We start from the raw sequence: 23,887 nt of genomic DNA, 5'->3' as shown, positions 1-23,887 counted from the left end.
GAGGCTAATCGATATACTAACATACATTTTATTACGATGTTATATCCATCATTCGATGGATGGGATGGATGGATGTTTATAACTTATTGACTTATTATCTAGAATTGTTATACATATACATTATTGATCGTGATTGATATTGATATACATGATTGATGGAGAAAAATTTGGTGATGCCGAATATGTATATCCAAACTAATATCGCAAAAAATGTCGCTTAGACCAATTAACCTTTCAACCATCGATATGATTAGTAAGTGTTTACGATGGTTCCAATTATCGTATTGATTCTACAAAATACATTATACAAAGTTACCTTATTAGGAAAGTATTGATTTTCCCAATACATTAGCTTTGGTATTGAAAGCTGCCTTCATTAAATATGGACGAGCACTTTATCATTTTTTTCGGTTTGTAAAAGAATAATAAATTACTATAGAGATAGATAATATATAAATCTCTTTTTATTCTTATTCTTGGATTATTGTAGATTAACAAAAAGGGTAAAGGTTTTGGTTTGTTTGTACAATTTACTGTATTTTTTTTATTATTATAAAATATTTTGCCATATACTACAGTTTTCTCATGTATCGTGTCGTAACAAACATACAAGTTCACATATACATGACACCTAGACCCGAAACGACAATTTGTAGATCACAGAAAGAGTGTCTCCGTGCGGCAATCGAACCCGCTACACGTTATATCATAGGTTAATTGAATGATCACTCTTCAGGTTTTTTCTTGGTATAGTTGTGCCCTGATTTTCTACAAATCTTCAAAGATTTTCTCTGATACTGTTTCCCGTAACTTCAGTCTAATTCCAGCTGAAGCTTGATTTAACTTATCTTGTTTCTACCTGGCCTTGTTTCAAGTTTTTAAAGCTCAGTTTGTTTTCCCTCTCCATTCATTTCGTTGCTCTAGTAATAAATTTTGCCTTTGCTATTCCTCTTTCCCTCTATTCACTCCGATATCTGAAATACAAGGTTTTTTATCTAAGTTTCTCAATTACGAGTTATATTATACCTTACTACTTTATAATAGAGGACATTTTAGAACTAGTCGTATAGAATTAAAAACTGTTATGAAATAATTTCATAATTTTGTGTAATACATATTTTTAGGCCGGTGTCACTACATCAAACAAACAAATAAATCAGTCTCTAAGAACAAGATTTAAATGAAATTCCAAGATTTTATTTCATAATATATATTTCAGTATCGGCGTTCTTGTAATAGCAACCACTGAGAAAAGGTTTCTAAGTCAGACAAAAGAGTGTAACACAATTTCACATTTGTAGCTCCTACACTACGTACCAAATGGCAATACACACTTGTTCACGATTACAAGGTATTAATAAAACTACCCAATGCTGGAAATAGAGCGTAATACGTTTTGAGCCAAAAACAAACGCTTATGTAATGCCTTATAGTTCTTCTTGTGAAATGAAAAGAAACACAAAAGCCCAACGATTCACAGTTGCTTATACATCTTGGTGGGTTACAAGGTATTTCGTCAGTTAATCGGAGCAAGGCGACGTCGAACACCGCGCTGGATGTACGAGCGCCGTAATTCAGTCGGGTAACAGCCGACACGTAGAAATACGCATAGTCCGCAGTGGCGCCCGAACGAACCGAACTTAAACCTTGACGCCACCCCCTCACCCCGCCGCCGCCACCCGGCGCCCACCCCCGACGACCCCCGAACAACATTTATTTCTTGTATTCCTTTTATAACAACGGGTAATTGTATTAGGTAGCTCAGTTAGTTGTAACTGACTGCAACAATTTATATTGCCTTACTTGCCTGCTACGACTTATTATACAAAAGCAAAATTAATCGGATGTTTTCATTTCAGTCAGGTACAGGGGGGTGGGGCGTCTATATTTGGGGAACACCCCTTCAGTTCAATTTCTCGATTTGGTAAACATTCACGTTTAAGTATTTTACGAAAATTCTTTTGTAGGAAGGCAGCCTTGAAATATTGTTAAAATAGGTAATTTAATGCTTCACTTAGTACTCGTTCACTATCCTTGACCCTTACCTTTATACTTGATTTAGCAGATTGTTTCAATGGTGTTATCCCCTTTGTGTAACCCACTTGTTTCGGCCCCATAAGGATTCGTTTTCACCGAAAATTGAATACCTCGCCAATTAGAGGGGATTACAATTTATCCCTCTATCACTTCACATCGATATAAATAAAGCATAAAATATTTTTATCGAGAATACCAATACACTATTAAAACATTGTAAAGAAAGATTTTTGAAGCTCCCACTTAATTATGTTCTAAGATGGAAGATAAGAAAGTAATCTAAGCAATTTACCCTTAAACCTACCGGCAAATAGAAGCGACTGACTAAAGAATCTACAAGGTCAAGTAACAAAGATAAAATTCTGGCGCCTCCTTATATTTTTCGCGCCTTACATAACGTGCCGAAGGCGGGACTAGATATTTTGCCGACTCAGTTGACTTAAGCCCGAAATCACGATCTTCAAATTTTTCTGTATTAGGAAAAGCCGGTCTTATATTGTTACGAGTTTTTTGTATAGCCGCGGTGATCCGTCTTACCGGTTTGTAGGTCGCGTCCAAGATATCTTACCCTTTAAGTGATTTGTTTTGGGAATCGACATCCCACATGTATGGCCAATTTGGAGACACAGGAACATTTATCAATCCTAACGAGGCTTAGTGGCTGCCCTACATTCCGGGTCGCGGTTTCTGCCCTCACCGAAGATTCCGTGTCAAACTTCGAAAACATTATTAATAGTAGGCTATTCTTGTCTGCGGGAATCGATTCAATACTTTTCTTTTCATTAAACATCAAAGCTTTAGCGTAAGGACGTAAACGAGAAAAATCCAACTCAATTTATGTAATCCTATCTTAGGATAGTACGTGATGTAACTTATAAGTCTTGTAACGTTCGACCCAACAGTAGTACAGTAGCTAGCAAACTACCTACCTATATACAATAGTACGAGTATATAGCTACAATTACCTCGAAAATACAAAAACTACGTTGGCCGTAGGTCGCGTGACGCCGGCTGTCGTGTCTGTCGCATTTGAGGCCATCCACACACGAGCTCATTTATAATTAACCTGTTACTACATCAGTATGCCGAGTTAATCCTTAGCTTTGTACCATTTACTAAAGGTGGAGGGAATGAACGGATTTGTGAGTAGTGTGTGAACGGGGTCTGTAGTAGCTTGCTGACCTAAAAACTGGGTACAAAAAGATTTGTTGTAAATATTCAAGTACTTTGTCAGTTTGAAAATATTTATGCGAACATTTTAATTTGTTATCAATAAAGGTTTGAGTTAAAGGAGAGATTTCTGTAAAACCTATATAAATGAATTGTTTCTCTTCTTTTGTGGTCCACCTAACATTATTTTCGTCAATGTTTTAACGTTTCCAAGGTTGGTTGAAAGTTTACGTTAGCAGGCAAAGTTTAATCAATCTAGGCTTGTTTTTAATATTAACTTTAAATGAAAGTAAATATTTTTACCACATTATTACGATATTATTTAAATGCTTATTCTACAATCAATAATATCGGTAATAAATCGTTGGATTAATATTCCATGGGGGAAGTTCGAACTAAGTCATCTCACTCATGACTAGAGAAATAATAAAATAAAAAAACAAAAAATGTAATCGAGATCGAATTTTATCTAAAACATAGACGCCAAATGGACAGTGTTTCGAGAATAACACCGAGATATGTTTATGCCGTATACGGAATAAGTAACAAACGTATCAAAAGTATCGGAGCTGCGGACTGCCTAGCAGGTTACCGGGGCTCCAGTACGAAAAACAGGAGTAGGAACGGCGTGGTTTTTAGTCAGTAAGAGTCTGAACATTCCCTCTCACCTCACACACTCCCTTTCGCCCAAGGTGTGATAAGGCATGAGATTACCCCTCAAAAAAAGATATCAAAAGTAGACTGGGCGATATTTCAGAGCTATATTAAGCCAAACCAAGTGAGACGACTTGCCCTCAAATGAACCCGAGGTTTGAAAACTTTATCTAAGAGAGTATTGATCTTCAGCTCCAGTCTGTATTTTGGAAATTGCCATTCGTCCCTCTTCAATCTTAATATAACTGTGTTAATATTTATCTAATTCAGAATTGGCGGACATAGTTTCAGCAACTTTCACTTATATTTTGTTTGAGTTATGGTCAGTTTTTTATACTATGTAGTATGTTTTTTTAGGGTTCCGTAGCCAAATGGCAAAAAACGGAACCCTTATAGATTCGTCATGTCTGTCTGTCCGTCCGTCCGTATGTCACAGCCGTTTATTTCCGAAACTGTTGGGTCTACATAGTTGAAACTTTGTAGGATGGTGTATTTCGATAACCGCTATTCGAATTTTGAATAAAAATTAATAAATTTAAAAATGAAGGGGGCACTCCATACATGGAACTGATTAAAAAAAATTTTTTTTTCAGCTAACATATCCGTGATGGGTGTCTATGGATAGGTCTTTAAAAAAGACATAGAGGTTCCTAAAACCACTTTTCGTCAAAATCAATCGTTTGAAAGTTAGACGCTTCCAAAGTGGAAAAATGAGTGTCCCCCCCCTCTAACTTTTAAAATAAGAGAGTGAGAAAACTGAAAAAAATATATAATGTAGATTTCAATGAAAACTAACAACGAAAATTGGTTTGAACGAGATATCATTTTTAGTTTTTAAGAAATAAAACATTTTCAAAAACCGCAAATATAACTTTGTCGTTCATACAAACACTATGTAAAACCAACTTATATTATGTCATCTACTTGCTGTTACGGAACCCTTCATGTGCGAGTCCGACTCGCACTTGGCCGGTTTTTTTAATAACTATCGTGATACATACTTATATATATTAACTAAAAATCACAGTTTACACACGTATGAAGAGTCCCTCTGTGACTCGAAACTAGTAGAGCTTTTCTCCATTAATTTACGTGAGTAAGCCCTGATTTTTAGTTTATTTATTATGTATTTTGACTAAATATAAATTGGTTTTCTGTAGTTTTATTCTACTTATCCTAAGAGGAATGGTGGTTACGTATTTATTGATTTTTTCTGTATTCTGGCGTTTTCTCCATTGAGGTCGGCGTTTATTTTGTACAAGATTTGGCAAGATTTCAGAATTGTATGTAAAAAATATGCGTGCCATATTTCATGTTATACATAATTAGGTATGTTGCGAGTCGGTTGGTTGCTTCATCAACATGTCAAAATTTACAAAATAACGACTGATTTATATGATAATCTTTTTCTAAAAAAAAAACTCTTTCTGAAGATTAATAAAGACTTAGGTAACATTAGCTAATTATTGAAATCTAATGGTAGGTATTTGAGATTTTCCAATCAAATCCTGTTGAGGCTTGATAGGTATCTAAAAGGTATTAAAATTTAAAAACAACATATCCTTGATAATCATGATAAATTATTGAAATCATTTGATTGATGATAATTTTATTTTCTACTAAAGTCATTGTGACTTGCAAAGTAAGTACAAATGTACCAAATAGGCATGTTTGTACCTGATCCATGATATCTATTGAACTTTTAAGTAGATATTTATCTGCTTTAATTATGATAATAAGATAACAATCATATCAGAATAACAAGAAGTCTTAGCAAAGGTTATATAGATTTCTCATCGTGACTAGGAAGATGAAAATTTTAAATAAAAGACAGGTTTTGACTTGCTCTACGTTGTCAATAGAACTTTTGAATACAGAATACCTATAGATAAAAATCTATGATATCGTACTAATAACCACTTGGTAGCAAACTAGCAACTATTTATTTATAAACAGTGTAAATTAGTATGTAATCACGATCGCGTGGTGTCGCCAGTGGCAACGGCCGTGCGAGCCGATGCGGCTGCCACGAAACTAGGTTACTCCTATGTAACCTGCTAGCTGCTAGCACACAGAATATAGACCAAAGAGAAATGCTCAACATGTCATGCCCATTTTTTTGCAATGTAGCCTTCAAAAGATTCTTGTTTCTGCTTTTAACATTTTCCCGGATTAAGTTCACATAAAAATGGAAATGAATAAGCTTTTTTACTAATGTTTGAAGTAAAAGAAAGATCATAGAGTAGGTATATTTTATTAGAGGAGGCTATTGAATTAGATTTCCTTTCAATTTTGACGACACCACGAAAAATCTTCTCAAATATAAATTAAGGTACATTCTTTTATCCTATTACTAACAAGTATTAGTAGTTTGTCACCTTAATTCAATCCAGGATAAAAAAATAAGTAATTTAATTTAAATTACTATTATAAAAAAAAAAACAAATGGCTGAATAATTAGACTGCCTGGCAAAAAAGTATTCTATTTATTCAATTTTTATTTTAGGCGTTCTAAAATCAAAATACAAAACCACAAATGGTGGGAACACATTTATTTTTACTTTGAATACTGTGATACTCATATTTTACAATGTGTGTTGGAAAATATAACGACTAGACGACGAAACACACGAGTCTCTAGCAGAATTACCTCGTTGTCGCGACGAACACAGGAGGCTTTTACCCGGAATAACCACAATGGCCGCCGCTCTGAGAGCTCTTTAAAAATTCTAAAAAGAAGTCGTGTTGTGTGAAAATGTTGCGTAGGTATCTGATGTTCCACATAACACGTTGTTTGACAAAACGTAGTAAACTAGGTCACTTAATTAAACTGAATTGTATGTTATTGTACCTCCTTTGTTATTTAGGCCTATTTACATTTTGTTTTTAATTATAAAACGGCTTTTAGCCTAAACAAAATGTAGATAGTGGTTGTATGTAAGTGGATTCGCAATTTGTGATTAATGTTTCTGAAATTACTTGGTTACTAATACATAGATTGATTACGTTTTCGTGTTAATTGTCGTATTTAACTTAGTTAGTTTTTAGATTTAGGTTAGTTTAGTTATATAGTTTTCCATTTGCTAACAAAGAAAATTCTTTGTTTGGTGAATTAGTGAAATAGCAAAGTTCAGGGAGTTTTAGGCAATTACAAAAGAAGTGAAGGATTTCTTTGTATTGTTAGTTGTTTCCAATCTATTTGTTACTCCACGCACAGAAGCTATATATGATTTCTGTTGTCCGTATGTTTCTACCATGTTACTATGGCACCAAAAAGGTTCGTTCCCCGAAGGGTCGGGTATCATTCATACCTGGAATCTTTGTGATTCCCCACTTCTCACATCCCGTCCCTTGTCCACAACTATTTTTAAACAAAAGCTCCATTTTCCCCATGCTTTTATTTCCTACGATATGTCAACAACAACTTCACGCCTTTTATTCCCGAAGGGGTAGGCAGAGGTGCACATTACAGCACGTAATGCCGCTATACAATGTACAGTCACTTTTCACCATTTGTGTTATAAGTCCCATGTAATAGGAGGTGAGCCTATTGCCATATACTGGGCACAATTCCAGACTCCATGCTACTACTGAGAAATTTTCGAAAAATGCCTCGTAATACATTGGGATTCGAACCCGAGACGTTTTGTCTAGCAGCCGCATTTGCGACCACTCTGTAGTACCTTGCATACCCAGTAATACTTTGCCCGACCCGGGAAGCGAACCCGAAACCCCTCGACCAACGAGGCAGTCCCCTACAATTTGTGAAGGGATATTTTCGTCACACGTTTTTATATTTAATCTGTGTCAAAGAAAGTATCTGCCACAGCGGAAATATCTCCTGAGCTCCCATCCGCCTCCGTTCAGCTAATCAAAAAGTTGGACAGACGGAATAAATGACATAAAAGGAAAGTGAGAAAAACGTGGACGCTATCCGAATATTTTTCCACTCGGTACCAACTTTCATTTTGTGGTTGGCTTCGTTTTTTGATGGGCGGTGATTGAATTTGTTTCGCTATGGAAAATTATTTGAATGGTTCCTTTTTATGGTTGATTTTTTGCTATAGTGTATGATTAGTAGGATTCAGTAACTAGGTAACATAGAATAAATCTTATGTATATATCTTATATTATATTAACAATATCTATTTACATATGTATCTACATAAACAATAAGCTAAAAAACATTGTCTAAACCACGTGCAATAAGTATGCTCTACATTGATCATTTTAGATAAGCTAATATAAAATAGATGTGTTAAGGATGACACTTTAAAATTGAGGAATTTTGTAATCTATAATCCAATCTCCAATTATGACACTAATTAATGTCATACATAAACATCAGATTGTTGTATCCTGCTTATATGTTATTCATGACATAATAAGTATTAAAGATATTTATCATTGTACAATGATATTCAAAATATCAAATCACTTTTACTTAGGTACATGAGTGAAATTGTATAAAATACTGACGATAAACTTTACGAGTAATTAGCAAAAATGTCAAACAAATATAGGAGTAATTCAACCCTACTCTACTAAATTGAAAACCCGTATAATGAACAGAAAAGTTGTGAAATCAAAGCCGAGCTTCACTCAAGTTTTAACTTACTCATTCGCTGTAAAACAGAGGACTTTTGTTCTTCATAGACATGAAATCCCACCAATGTTCCCCATTCATCCGAGTTACCAGACAATTGGAGCATGTCACTCCTAAAGCCTTGTATTATCTCCCTTCCGTTTTACGTTCATTCCTTCCAATATTTTCCTCTCACAATTTTTCGAGATATATCGCAATGGTACAACGACCTACTTACTCAATGAAAGTTTCAGTGATTGTTAAAGATTTAAAGAATCTTCACAATAACCGCCCTGTTTTTTTATTCAAGGAAAACAATATTTTTATTACATTTTAATTTAACATGAATGAAGTCATTCCTGTTCGTTCATGCTTCGCTTTGATTAAATATTTTACATGGCGACATTTTCCTTTATCATATGATTTAAGTGAGTATCTACATAATTTGGTAAAACATTGTCCTACTTACAGATTCGCAAATAGAACAAAAACTTGTATAGGGCGGGGCTCGACTTAAGAACAACATTTAACAAGGTCTCGTACGCACGAGAGGAGAATATATAATGGAAATTCAAGATAAGCCGTGAAATATATAGGTATGTTATATTATATAGCTCATTGCCCGTGAGATATAGGCCGATGTATAACCTAGTGAGGTTATATTTGGGGATTAACGTCACACTTTTAGTTATCAATTAGAATCCGTATGGTTAATATGTCTTATATTAGTCTATTCTAATTATGTAATATTTGCGTTGAGACATCTAATGAGGTTTTCCTTTTATCATGTCTTGATCACATCTACACATTTTCTTCACTTTTCTCGAAGTAAATGCGAAAAATCATAATTACGTAAGTTAAAAAACCTACTCCATGTTTACTTTCAGTTCTTACTTATTACAGAGAATTATCGAATTCAAAATCTTTATTGCTTTCCTTAATGCGGCAAAGGTTCTTAAATAATATCTAGGTAACAATTAAGGACCCTGTCGGGCACTGAACTTAAAATGACCCGAACTGAACTGACTATAATGATAGTTATAGCTGTTAATTAGGTAACGTATTCATTTTTATAATCACAAAAAAATCCATCTTATCTACAACACTAGAAACTAAACATGTCAAAACGATTAACATTAAATCGATTAACCGGATAGCAATCACCAATATTTCAATGGCCGTCAATCGAAGGTCCAGCTTGGACTCCGTATGAAACTGACGAAACAGACAAAGTAGGTATTAAATGTAATTGGCTGACCATCCCCAGTCGAGTACTGGACACTTGATTGACACGGAACGTACGCAATTAAAACAAACGTTTACCACGTACAAATCATGCTATACATTACCAGTTTATCTTGGTCTCGCTTTGTATGATCTTTTTGAACATTCAAGGTTCAGTTTATACTGGTTTGTTATACTTCGATGTACAGTTGTATGTACGAGCTTTCATGGAAATTGTGGCATTGTGGTTTATCACGATGTAATTAGATAATGTAGGATACCATGTAGATTGTGTTACACAAACGTTAATGGCACTTTTGATATTCTATGTGTTGCTTTTTTACATAAAAAGTAATATCATTTGATATTTTAACATGAATCCAATTGCTTCTTGTGTTTATTCAGACTTAGTCTTAGTTCACATTTACATATAAACTAGCTGACCCGGCAAACGTTGTTGCCTTATAAATTATTTCTAGAAAATAGATAGTAGCCGATTCTCAGACCTACCTACGCATATAAAATTTGGTAATAATCGGTAAAGCCGTTTCGGAGGAGTACGGTAACTAACATTGTGATATGGAAATTTTATATATTAGATAGTTTGTTTTAAACAATAAATAACAAAACTAGTTTTTGGTTGTAGGCGTCAAACATAGTATATTACTATTAGCAATACATATGGATATGCCTCTGTGTCATAGCTCAAATTATTATAATGGAACAAAACATATCGATATAAAACCAGTTATTTACACGTCCGTGGGTTATTTTGGTAAATAATAGTGTGTAGTAGTGCGTAGCTCACCGTCGTATATAATGACAGAATTCCTAAAACGTTGGGATCGATACGTTGTTAGAAACAGTGCCACGATTTATGTCGAATAAAAATGCTAATTTTAAACGCGTTTTTGTACAAGTCTTTGGATATTATAAACGGTAGCATTAAATATAAATGGCGACTAGCTGTAGCTTGTTCTTTGAGTTGGGTAAGGTCGTGTTGAAGTCATACTTAGCCTTGCTGGATTTTACTCTTAGGGTTTTTTAAAGACTAGGTACTTATTCGAATATATTCTTCAACGTCGTAATATACTATAATAGTCACAAGCGGGACTGCTTTTTTTGTAGGGCGATAATCAACCAATGACTTCTCCCTGCCTCGGGCGAGGTGAGAGGGAGTGTCAAACTCTTACTGACTAAAAACCACCCCGTTTCTACTCCTGCTTTTCGAGCCGGAGCCCCGGTAAACCCGTTAGGTAGTCCGCAGCTCCAGAAAGCGGGACTGCTTAGGATGACATCTAGATTTTGTTTCTAGACATTAATTGGGTTCTCTAACAATGGTACTTTGGGTTGAGTTGTTTTGTGGTCCATTGCATTTACTTACCATTATTAAACGTATCTACTGGGTGCAACCATTCATGACAAAACATTGTACATTTGTACCCCCGGGAAATACTTATATGACATAGTACATATAGCAATATATCGTAGCATTATTACTAACATTAAGTGAACAATTGTCGCAAACCATTGTCGTGTTCACATGGCAGGTAAATAAGTATTGAGCGTGGTTGGCACCATGCAGGGGTCAACCAGGCTAGTTGTCTGCCGAGCGCTGACCGGGTCGGCGCCTCGGAATCGATCGAGCGACCTGGAGCAATCGCGGCGCTAAGCCCACGGCCCCACTTCGTGCTGACATGCTAATTTATGCCAATTTTTTCTATTTAACAATTTTTAAAAACTAGTATTGTTGTAGTCTGTATGTTTGTGTGCTGATTTTGTCTTTACAAAATTTAGTAATTGGCATTAAGTGTTTATGTGTTAATTAGTATTGAAAAGACACAAAAATCAAATACGAAGTAAGTGTACTCATTTAAAAATCTCATCACCATATAGTATAAAACAAAGTCGTTTTCTCTGTCCCTATGTCCTTTTGTATGCTTAAATCTTTAAAACTGCGCAACGGATTTTGATGCGGTTTTTTTAATAGATAGAGTGATTCAAGAGAATGGTGTGGCAATGGGCGACCGGCACCTATGCGAAGCTGGGGCAGGTCGCTAGTAGTAATAAAGTAAGGTCGAGAGAGTACCTAAAATACATACAACTAAACAATTCAGTTTCTCAATATAAGTAGCTATTGGTTCCAAAAAGTGGGGAGGCACTACAACAAAGTCTAAAACCAATCTAAGTTTAGTGCTTACTTGTTTACAAAGCCTACATGATTATATCGAACCAAACAATATTTGTACTGAAAATTCGTAGGTAAGGTTGAACTAGCAATGGTGACATCTCGCTTTAATATTTGTTTTGTAAACTAACTGTTGGGGAAAGGTCAGGGTCGAGACATGGAGAACCAACAATAAGTTGATCACGAACCCTGATTTAAAAAAGCTATGGACTGATTGAAAATCCCTTCATGTGTATACTACAAAGGTTTTTCGTAAGATAATCGATCGAACACAAGTAGTGTCTAGACATTTAAAAACATATTCTTATTATATATGTATGTATGAGCGATATTCATTCAATCAATGATAGAACAACTCAACATAAGAATATGAAATTAGACAACGTTTTTTCTAAAAAGAAAATGACTGTGCAGCGTCGAAGTATAAATTCCATGAAATAATATAACTGAGTGCCCCTGTATTTTCCCATCGAAATGTCTGCAAGAGATTGCCATTTAGTGATAAGATTGCATACTATAAATATTTCCATACAATTTGCATAGAGCTCCATGTAAAGTATACAACAACAAATATATGGGTGCTTTTCCACCAGAGATATGCCATGTAGCTATGCTACGAAGATGTAATAGCTAAGCTGTTAAACTATGTAACCGTTTCCACCGATATTAAGCTATGTAGCTGTGTGAGGAAGATGGGAAGCTAGAGTATGCGATGTATCGATAGTAGGGAACATAGGTGCTCTATGCACCAATGAATATGATTGGTGAAAGCCAAATGCATCCACAGCAACGTAGCATAGCATATCTCTGGTGGAAAAAAAAACACCGTAAGAATGTCGACGTCACAACCAACACGCGAACGTGTAGAAAAATTGTTTAACATAAAGTTTAACATCAAAAATAATATTCTCAGAAATTCTTTATCTACGTTAAAAATATATACAGAAACAGAAAGAAACTTTGTATTAGTACTTTTTCTTTTATTTCATTTCAATGAATCTTCAATGTTAAGATCACAAATGTTCTGTGTACATGACGTCAATGGGAATCGATATTGGTTGGCGTCATTCGACGAACGAAGGTCTGTTTCTATTGAAAGCTTTGAACTCAAGGGAGGACTCGATAAGTAGAAGGTAATTGCAGTTATATTGGGATACCCGGTACTTTATAACTTATTTGTTATTCACAGTTAAAATACTATGGTGAATTAGAGATGTTGTGAAGTGAATTTTAGGTTTTAGTTCATAAGGTACGTTTTTAAAAATCTGTTTTTTATTAGCTTTTGCATCTTTAGTGCTTTCTACATTTACTATGTAGCTATGTCTCGTTTTGTGACAACTATGTATATGTATATAAGGACTTATACATGAAGTGCTATAAACCGAACCGTTTGTTTATATTTTTCATGAAAATGTATGATAAGACTATCTATCTGATTTTGTATTCAGTAAATAACTACTCTAGACAATTTTACTGTGCATTCCATCGTATCGTAGTTGGCATGAAAAGCGCTGCTCTATCACAATTTTCCTACTTTAGTATTTGTAAACTTGTTCAAAACTGTATACTTAAATTAAATTCATCTACTAAAAATGTGCGCTCAGAATTCTCCCTGTATTTCTTCAACATAAATATTTTACCTCTTTTCTCGGAATTTTCCTGAGAGTTGGCAATCTTAATAAGGGTTCTCGCGGCCCGTTGAAATCTACCGCTCGACGAACGTCTAAATTCACTGAAGCTTATCTTAAGTCGCCGCTGATTAACGAGGGATAAGCAGCTAATATACTCATTCATTTTTCATTGAACACTAAATTTTTGGCAGCGAGACCAAGTATTTTCTCTGTAGATGACTAACCGAAATTGGTATCGCTTTGTTATACGAGTATAGATAGTGAAAGAATGAATCACTTTGACTTCAACTTTCGACGAAGAATTACTCATAGGTCATCGCTTATAAGAGGGATTGTTAAATGGAATGATATCTACTACACAATAAAGCCGTCAACAGACATTCTTAATCGTCAAATCTGTTTTCTTCTCTTATTTTCTTTATTGTGTCTAATTTGATGATCAGTACCTCTACCATGAGTTTGAAGCAAAAGTATATGTCGATAGTCGCTAGCGATGACGTAAATTTTTGTTTGGCAAATGGTCGTTTTAAAGGTGTCTGGCAAAGGCGTTGTAAAATTTGACTATCGACAAATACTATTGCTTCAAACTTATGGTAGAGGTACAGGTTTGTTTTCATTGGTCAGATCAGGTCAGATTCCTTATTTACACCAAGTAGGCTGTAGATTGACCGTAAACATCAGAATTAACTTCATTCGCGCAGTAAGTAATGCAAATTAACTTAGTAAGTACGCTCCGGTTCGGCCGTAATGATAATCCTAATTAGAGCTTAACTGCTGTGCTTTATACTTTAAGGAGTTATTGTAACAAAAAATAACAAGGGCTTATACAATTAGTTGATCTTATTATTCCTTGTGTTCTCATGGCTTGGTTCTTCAAGCTTCTCATGCATGAGGTTGCGGGCTCGAAACTTACCAACAGCAAGTACTAATGAAACTTTTTCCGAGTTATAAGTACTTTATAAGACTAGATTATATACTATTGACAAACGGAGAACAAAAAACTTGTTAGGAAACATGGAATTATAATTTCTAATTATAAGTTTCAAAATCGACAACCCGTATTGAGCCAGCGTGGTGATTAACGCTAAAACCTTCTTCGTGTGACAAGAGGACTTTGGTCAGCAGTGAACACTTATAGGCTGTTGATGATGATGATTCTTCATTGAATCAATGGTAGTTTTTAAAACTTTAGATAACAGTCGTTCTCTTCTGTGAAAAATAGGATTTGATGTTTTGTGATTATGTATTTAGATAAAGAAATGAGTGACCTCTATTGTTACTTGTTATTTAGATAAGCTAATAGCGTAAGATAAATTTCACGTATAAGGAATTCATCGTAGTGGATTTCCTCGTTATTATTGATTAAATAAAATCCTCAGATAATGTAAAAATCCAGACGAATAAGGTCATTATGTAACCTTCTTACGATATATTTAGAGGTTATCATTGTATGACCTCGTCATTTTTAGACAAAACATTTATGAAAATGTTGTAGACTAGTTATGGTTGCATTATTTGAATGAGTGTTGATTTGACAACCAGTTAGTTATGCAGAAGATCTGCATTGCTGAATGGCTGTCCTTGAATATTTGGCTCTATCTAATTCCGATACTCGTGAGACATACTAAATTAATTATTATGTTATCGGGTTACTCAAGTAACTGTTTGACGAGGAACTCGACTAGTTTCAAGCCAAGCTAGAGGCTCACATGTATCGCGGAATGCTGCTCATGAATATGATCCTCTAGCATGGCTTGAAACTAGTCGAGTTCCTCGTCAAATAGTTACGTGACTAACAATAACATAATAATTAATTTATGTATGATTAAGAGCATTTGCATTGGAGTTCAATATCAGAGTTTAAAAATAAGCGACCTTTACGCAACTTTAATGTATATAGGTTGGTATTCGATACATTTTTAACGCAGGGATGACGAGGGTAGCGGCTCGCGACGCATCTGTTTGTGATATCAATATCATTCAACTGTCAATAAACAAACGTTGTTTTCCATTAAAGATTATAATTTTGTGATGTCTTCGTCTTTGCACAAATTCCTATTTTAGACCACGGTCATAAATTTTCGCTCATTGATTGGTCGGATCGGTATCATACACAACCAATGGAAAAACGTGTCTTAAGTTCTTTTCATGCGCAGTTTAATAAGAAAAAAAAAAACGTTGCCTATAATAAATTACACTTTATCTGAAAATAAGGAAGCATATTTTTATTTATATTTCTAAGGAAATCACCGACACGTGTTTCGTTTTCATTACAAGACTGTAGACAAAGAGGATTACATTTCAATTCACATTTTCTGAGACATAATTTGTAAGAACATACGCGTGAACGAGCAGGAAAACGTACGGATAATTTGATTCAGAAACCATTCTAATTTACTTAACGACAATTAGGCAGCGATTCTCTTACTTTTACACACAACGTCACGCCTTTTATCCCCGAAGGGGTAGGCAGAGGTGCACATTAGGGCACGTAATGCCGCTATGCAATGTGCACCCACTTTTCACCATTTGTGTTATAAGTCCCATGTAATAGGGGGTGAGCCTATTGCCATATCCCGGGCACGTTTCCAGACTCCGTGCTATTACCGAGAAATTTTCGAAAATCCGAAAAAAGCCCAGTAATACTTTGCCCGACCCGGGAATCGAACCCGAGACCCCTTGTTCGGCAGTCGCACTTGCGACCACTCGACCAACGAGGCAGTAGCGGCAGCAGTCTCTTACTTTTCTTTGGTTTTGTACGTAATGCGTTCAAAGGGCTGCTACCGGGGTGACCTAATTCCGGGCGCGAGACGTCTTTAGATAGTGTCGGTCCGGTCAGTTCCGTACCGGAACGGCACTGAGACGGAACGTAAACATTCAATTTATATCACATCACATCTGTTGTAGGAGCCGGCAGAATATTTAGTAGGTCCATAGTGGACAGATGGTGAGCGGACTGAATAGGTTTGTCGCGGACCACCCGCTCAACGAGATTGGTTTATTATGCGGTTCCGTGTTGAATTAGTTCCAATTTTGTTCAGATTACGGTCTACAGAAAATGCAATCAATGATCATTCGCGTAGCATTGTTGTTAATGTAGGCAAAAATGTATGGGCGGCGCATGGACACACAATAAACCATCCTTTCAAACAGAAGTCAAATCCGTGGCGGACGTGCCTGCGCCGCCCATACATGTAACGAACTTATAACTCGAACTAATAAAACAAGTTAATAAATGGAGAACCCCGGGACAGAATTTAATGATCTTTGGCACACTGCATCATGATTGTGATACCTTTCAAACAAACGTAGTCTGATCATTGGCGGAGCAACCAAGTGTATTTTGCCCACTGTCCTTTGTATTCATAATACCATGGCTATGCATACGTAAAACACTATATTTTACCTTTAACACATGTAGTAATTAACAGTAATAAAAGCATTACCAACGAAATTAATTAAATAAATCCTGGTTCGCAGACTTTGTAGTTAATTGGAGTATAAGTAATGAATGTGAAAGTACTGGTATCAATGGGCAGTGGACCCTCCCACGCGGACATTTTACGTTAATGAAAATGTGATCACGTCACTACGACTTGCATCTACGTACCTACCTGTATATTGCTGTATCTATATTTATATGTGTGTACCACAATAGCTGTGGGAAGGTGGAAAATTCCACATCAATATTAAACTTGACTGCTTGTGGTTTGTGGGTGCAAGGGTGATTAATGATCATGAGTACATTTTACTCATTAGAATTAGTGCAAAGTTTGAGTCTTTGCATAATTTTCAGCAATTAGAAGCTTTGTTATGAAATATAGAAAGAAGAAAGATAAAAATATTTGTTAGAATGTAGTTACAATGGGTGTCTTATGTTATGTTTATGAGACATACACCCATTTCAACGAATCGGTGTACAAATATAAGACTTATTTTCTGCTTATAAACATTATGTGCTATACTATAACAATGTTCTTGTATAAGAAAATCTTTAATGGACTATCGTATATTGAAATATTATCTTATTACAACTATCCACAATAGTTCGAAGGTTTTTATTCATTTCTACCTCAACTGTAGCAGTTGATTCGAAGGATACGAACACCAAAGTTTCGCTTTGGCCTTTTATTGATCCTTTCGCTGTTTACCGAATGTGGCGTAGTTGGTTCTGTACACACGGTGTCACGTGACCGTTTCCGAAGCGACCCACGGCCCGGGTACGTGTGGGAAAATAAAATAGTCGCGAAGCCGTAAACATTTGTAGGCGACACAGAACTCTAGGCGAAATATCATTATGAGTGACGCGTTACACTTTCAAACGGCTTGTTTCGGCAACCTAGTTCTTTTTTGCGTTGTCAGCTAATGTAGATTTGGGTGAGTTACTCGTATATTTGGAACATATTTTAAAAACTTTTTCAACGGAAAAAGGTAGCTAATTTGTTATAAAGTGTATCTACCTTAAGTGTTCTGAAATATGGATCGTACAGATTCTTTTTGATATTTTTTATTATATCCTCACGCCTTTTATCCCCGAAGGTGTAAGCAGAGGTGCACATTATTGCACGTAATGCTACTGTACAATGTACACCCACTTTTCACAATTTATGTTGTAAGTCCCATGTAATGGTGGTGAGCTTATTACCGTATACTGGGCACAATTTCAGACTCCATGCTACTACTGAGAAATTTTCGAAAATCCGAAAAAAAAACACAATAATACTTTAGCTGACCAGGGAATCGAAATTTCCTTTTGAATGTACCACATTTTTTTACTTCAATTTCACATTAATTTAAATAAATATCAAAATTTTCCGCTTTACCCTTTCAAATTCTAGTCTATTTGACGTCACCACTCATATCTTTCATCAAGTTATTCCACCAATTCATACTGGAAGCCAGACAAGTACGTAGGTGGTAGGTGGCACTATAATTACGGAAACAGAGCCCTACCCTTTACTCTAGCCCTTGACCCGTAACATTCAGGAACAAACCCTTTTGAAGGGAGGCTCTATGACGTACAACTGTGTTTCCCAAAGATTGTCCTGTCGTGGCCCGGTAATTTTTACACTGAGAAACTTTACTCAAACTGGTTGGGTAACGGTAATTTCTATTGGGTAAAAATATACAGATTTGTTAAAGGTAGTATAAAATACAAAGATTTTTTATTTGTACCTAATTAATACATGCTTTTTAAAGTTGATTTTGTCATTCCGAATAAAAAGGCCAGCAATAAATAAATTACATATTTTAAAAAGTAGAAAAATAGTAGGGGTTTTTTTTAAACCGGGTGGGAATATTGTGACCGAAGATTTTATTTTGATGGCTCTGTACCGGAACGCAACCCAGTATTTGGGAAACACTGACGTAGTACAATATACGAGAGGTGTCATAGCGCATGTATATTGCAACAATACAGAGACTATTGATATGGAAACCGACTTTAATATTAAATGTTAAGCTATTGATTAAGTGTTTCGCTAATTCCCAAAGTGCCATTAGATAATTGAAGTGCATGATTACTGATTAGATTGTGGTTGTGTTGTCATTATATCATGTCTGTTATTGCTAGAAGGAAAAGGCAGATATAGTATCCTCTAACCATGATAATATTAATAAATGAACCTTTTTTTTAAGGGAACAACTTTCAATTTTCTTATCCGCCTTCATATTTTTTAAGTCAACTAATATCCCTAAAACCTATTGGTTAAATTACTGGCTTTTAATAGTGTAAGGGTTTTCAATAGACATGTGTGTATGTGCATGTTTCAAGTGACATGTACACTATGCTACATTGCTGTGGATACGTTTGGCTTCCACCAATCACTCTGGTGGAAATGGAATTTTGTATGGAAAAATGCGTGCTATGGATGGCTTTCCTACAATCGATACATCGCATACTCGAGCTGCGCATCTTCCTCGCATAGCTACATAGCTTAGTATTGGTGGAAACGGTTACATAGTTTCACAGCTGAACTATTACATCTTTCTAGCATAGCTACATAGCACATTTCTGGTAGAAAAACTACCTAATAAATACTCAATTTTTTATTGCTTTCCACATGTAAGGTTTAGATGGTAAACTTAACTAAGACACAATGTGGACCCTGACGGGCACAACCTAAATCACATATAATACATATAAGCTTCATACAAAACACTATCTTCCCTATCCAGAATGGTTGTCAGACTTTTCTAAAGCATTGTTTAGTTCTTAGCAGTTTGAAGAGTGCCACAGGTATTGTGCTAGGCTTACTACACAATCCGCTTATGTGCCCAGTAGTAGAAGAGTAAGCGAATGTAATACGTAATGCGATACTGAGCTACGTCGACCGAGGGTAACATGATTTGTGCAAACAATGCTCATTCAGTGACCCTAACTGAGTTTAACGTTAGTCTCTTATATTATGCTTAGTGCATTTACTTAGGGTTAGTTTATACTAGCGCAGAGTCGAAACACATCGAAGCGTCTTTTCAAAACTGAATAACACATTTCACCTTAACTCCACAGCATAACGCACACATTACTTCGGAGATTTTAAAAAGGCGCATTCACGTGGTCGTGCACACGCCAAACTGACCCTTACAGTTTTTTTCAAAATCTGGCAAAAGTCCCATGTAATAGGGGGTGAGCCTAATGCCATAAACTGGACACAATTCCAGATTCCGTTCGAGAAGTTTTCGAAAAACTAAAAAAGTCCAGTAATACTCTTTGCCAACTCGGAAATCGAACCCAAGACCCCTTGCTTTGCAGTTCAACGACCAACGAGGCAGTCAAGTGATAATATTAAGATAAAATATTCAAATAATGTAAACTACCGGTTCCAAACATGTGTACATTTAAAATACCATATTTAAATACAAAGAACGTAAACAACTCGTAACAAATGATAATAAGACCGTTGACATAAATAAGGAAAATCTTAAATGACATAAAGTAAATAACTTTAGTTTAGTACTAACAAATGGTTCCCATTAGTAACACCATTTTGCAATCCATTTTTTAAGATTAAAAATGTATTATCGACCCACATATAGTTATAATGTATGCTGTCCATATATCATGCATCTACTAATATACTTAACCAAATTGTACCTTTGCAAAAAAATGTTACATGTTGACTGCACGGTTGGTGCGACGGCTGGGCAACCGGCTGCCGTGCAACGTGTAGCGGGTTCGATACCCGCACGGACTTTTAGTGTGATCCACAAATAGTTGTTTCTAAATAGACCCGATATATTGGCAATAGACTCCCTTCCTATTACATGTGACTTATAACGCAAATGGTGAAAAGTAGTACATTGTATATTGGCATAACGTGCCGTAATGCGCACCTCTGCCTACCTTTTCGGGGATCAACAGCGTAAAAATTTGTTACGATATTGGTAATTTTATACCAATACAATCTACGTTCATATTTACACATTTATTACTTTAAAGGAAAGTGAAACATACACACATAACCTCACGCCTGTCTCCCATGGGGGTAGGCAGAGACTATGTTATGGCAATGGCTACGATTTTTACATACCTCTTTTAACAGTTTTCAGTCTGAAAATATTGACCTAAATTACCTTTTACCTCGTCAGCAATAAAGCTTCAAATAAATAAATTATATACTATTTACTCGCACCGTATTAAAATTTCAGGGGATATTAATGAAAGCTGGTGATTTTCATTTGATTGTAGCACCCCGTAGAGTCAATACCATTTTAATTAAAGGCAAATCCATGTTTAATTATACTTATATACCTACGTACTACAAATATTAATTAACTTCTATGTGTAGATATATGTATATTATGATAAGTATGGAATAATAGTACGTAATGTAAATTCTTTTAGAAATTATGTTTTTAGTATTTATATGATAGAATTGATTCGAGGAATACAGCTTTATAGTCCCTTTTTTATTATATAGGCTCACCCCCTATTACAAGGGACTTCTAACACAAATGGTGATAAGTGGGCGCACATTGGCATTGAGCCGTAATGTGCACCTCTGCCTAATCCTTCGAGGATAAAAGGCGTGACGTTAGTTTTTTTTATTTTGGGGTTCCCTTCAAAATGCCTTCCTACCTAGCTTTTTGGGAATTAAAGACTAGGGAGTGTGGATATTTTATCTCACTAAAACCACCTCCGTGGCCACCCTGTAAGGGGCACCAAGTCCTCTAATAGATCTGCTCCGCAGCCTTACGGTGCAACACATATTACGGCATATCCCTAGGGAGCTTTATAGTACTTAATAAACTCGCGACGAGTAGCAACATATTAAATTAACTGGTGTTAAACGTATATTAATCGCTGCCAAACCAACCAGCAAAACCTATCACCACAATACTGACCGCAAATACTATATTAAAATTGGAAGTTCCATAATATAATAATTTACTTAATTCTGAAATTGGATAAACGTTCATTCACTGTTATGATCACAATTTTATTAATAATATAAATAAACTGTTTTTAAGGAGGTAAAATCATCCAATGACTTCACCCTTCTCCCCCGGTAAACCTGCTAGTCCGCAGCTCGGGATCAGGCAATAGCCAATACTGTGTCGTATCTTGGATATAAATGAAGTTAGCTTTGAAATATGGCAGTTATATTATAATTCTATAACATTACGCTAGTTCAGTATTTCCTTTAGAGCATATGATAAGCCGAAGCTGCAGACTGCTTAGCGGGTTAGCAGGGCAAAAGCAGGAGTAAGAAAGGGGTGATTTTTAGTCAGCAAGAGTCTGACACTCCCTCTCATCTCGCCCAAGGCGAGAGTAGTCAATGAATAATTCCCCCCCCCTTAAAAAACAGAACATGTGATATATCTACTTTTCAATTATCTCTCAATAGCATTGCACTGAAACTCTGGTTTTCACAAACACACAACACAAAAAAATCGTCTTTTACTTTATTAAAATGTACGTACATTTGAATATTTCATAAAATGCACTAGTACGAGTATGTTAATTTCCATTAGAAGTTCGTTGCACGCTCGCCCACGGAAACTGGCACTCTTATTAACGACCTTTAAGAAAGGCGGTCGTCTAAAGGTCAGCGAAATCTTTAGTCGTACTTTGTTACACTGCAGTCGTATATTTGTTAATGACTATTATTTGTTTAACTGATTATATTATTCGTTGTTTTTTTTATACTTAATAGGATGGCGTTAGGCTACCATTTTGTTTGGTGGTTATTGATGGGGCAAGCCTACCTATGAGCAATCTGTTTACTCGAGATTTGAAGTCACCCAGGTGGTATTTTTCAGGAAGCACAGATTCCGGCAGAGTTAGTTTCTCGAAACTCGAAGCAAAACGCTTCGCGAAGGAATAGACATGTAGGGATATAGACTTTTAAATAACTCAACATGCTATCAACTAACCATTGGATCTGATGCAAAAGCTGTAAGTTTGAATCTGCATTGGCAATCGTCATATAATCATGTCGAATAATATACCTTTAAAAGTTTGTAAGTATGAGAAGAGAACGAATTTCGTCAAGAAAATGGAAAATCATTTTGGGTCAAAGTGCAGTCACTTTCGATAAAATACTGATATAATTCAGCTGAATTTGATTGATATAAAGTGCCGGTCCTAATCTAGTTGGGATAAGGTTAAGGATAAAGAATAATGTAAGCTTTGGTACCTATTGTATGACTGTATATGACAACGATAGTTGCTCTTCAATAATATTATTAGTATGTAGTAGGCAATTGGTAAATAGTTTAGTAATCAATCTTAATCGATTTACAAACTGTGTTGATGTTTTAGATGCATAAAATGCATGTGTTATGGTTTGGTTATGTATGATGATATACATATACTACAAGATATTGTTGGGTTTCAGATGTAATGGTTCTGAGAATATTTTTTTAATAAATTAAGGAGTAGGTATATTTCATTGTATATTTAAAATATGTGATATTCAGTATAATAAATATGGGTATTTTTTTTCATTTATCACGGCACTAAGTAGTGAATTGGAGGATTATGTACGAATGCATATTTATACTGATTACGTGGTAGATAATGCAATTAACAGGTTTGGACAAGTCTAGTTGTATTTAAAAAAAAATCAGGTTCTACTAATATGCACATTAGATACCAGCTAATATTTTTTGCGTTTCTTTGAGGTAATATCCAAGAATTACATCGTACTGAAAAAAAAACATCTTAATATTTGTCATTTTCGGATATAATTTTGACATCAACATAATTCATTATGTATATTTAATTTGTTGATAATGGCGTCTTGTCCTTGACTCTCTTGATTACCTACGAGGCACCAGAAGTATCTTTTAAATCCGATATTTAACATACATACAAAACTTCACGCCTGTCTCCCATGGGGGTAGGCAGAGACAATGGACCGCCAATTGCTACGAATCTTACATACCTCTTTC

General features: G+C 35.4%; 1 protein-coding gene across 36 annotated transcripts in view; it reads left to right on the top strand.

Annotated features, from left to right (window-relative positions):
- Positions 1 to 23,887, top strand: part of LOC118273910 (sodium channel protein para) — a 104,734-nt gene that overhangs the window by 16,504 nt on the left and 64,343 nt on the right. The window lies entirely within an intron of this gene.

This window comes from Spodoptera frugiperda, chromosome 3 (assembly GCF_023101765.2).
Source record: "Spodoptera frugiperda isolate SF20-4 chromosome 3, AGI-APGP_CSIRO_Sfru_2.0, whole genome shotgun sequence".
Taxonomy (NCBI): domain Eukaryota; kingdom Metazoa; phylum Arthropoda; class Insecta; order Lepidoptera; family Noctuidae; genus Spodoptera; species Spodoptera frugiperda.
The sequence above is the reverse complement of the archived record's forward strand: the minus strand, read 5'-3'. Positions and strand labels throughout refer to the sequence as shown.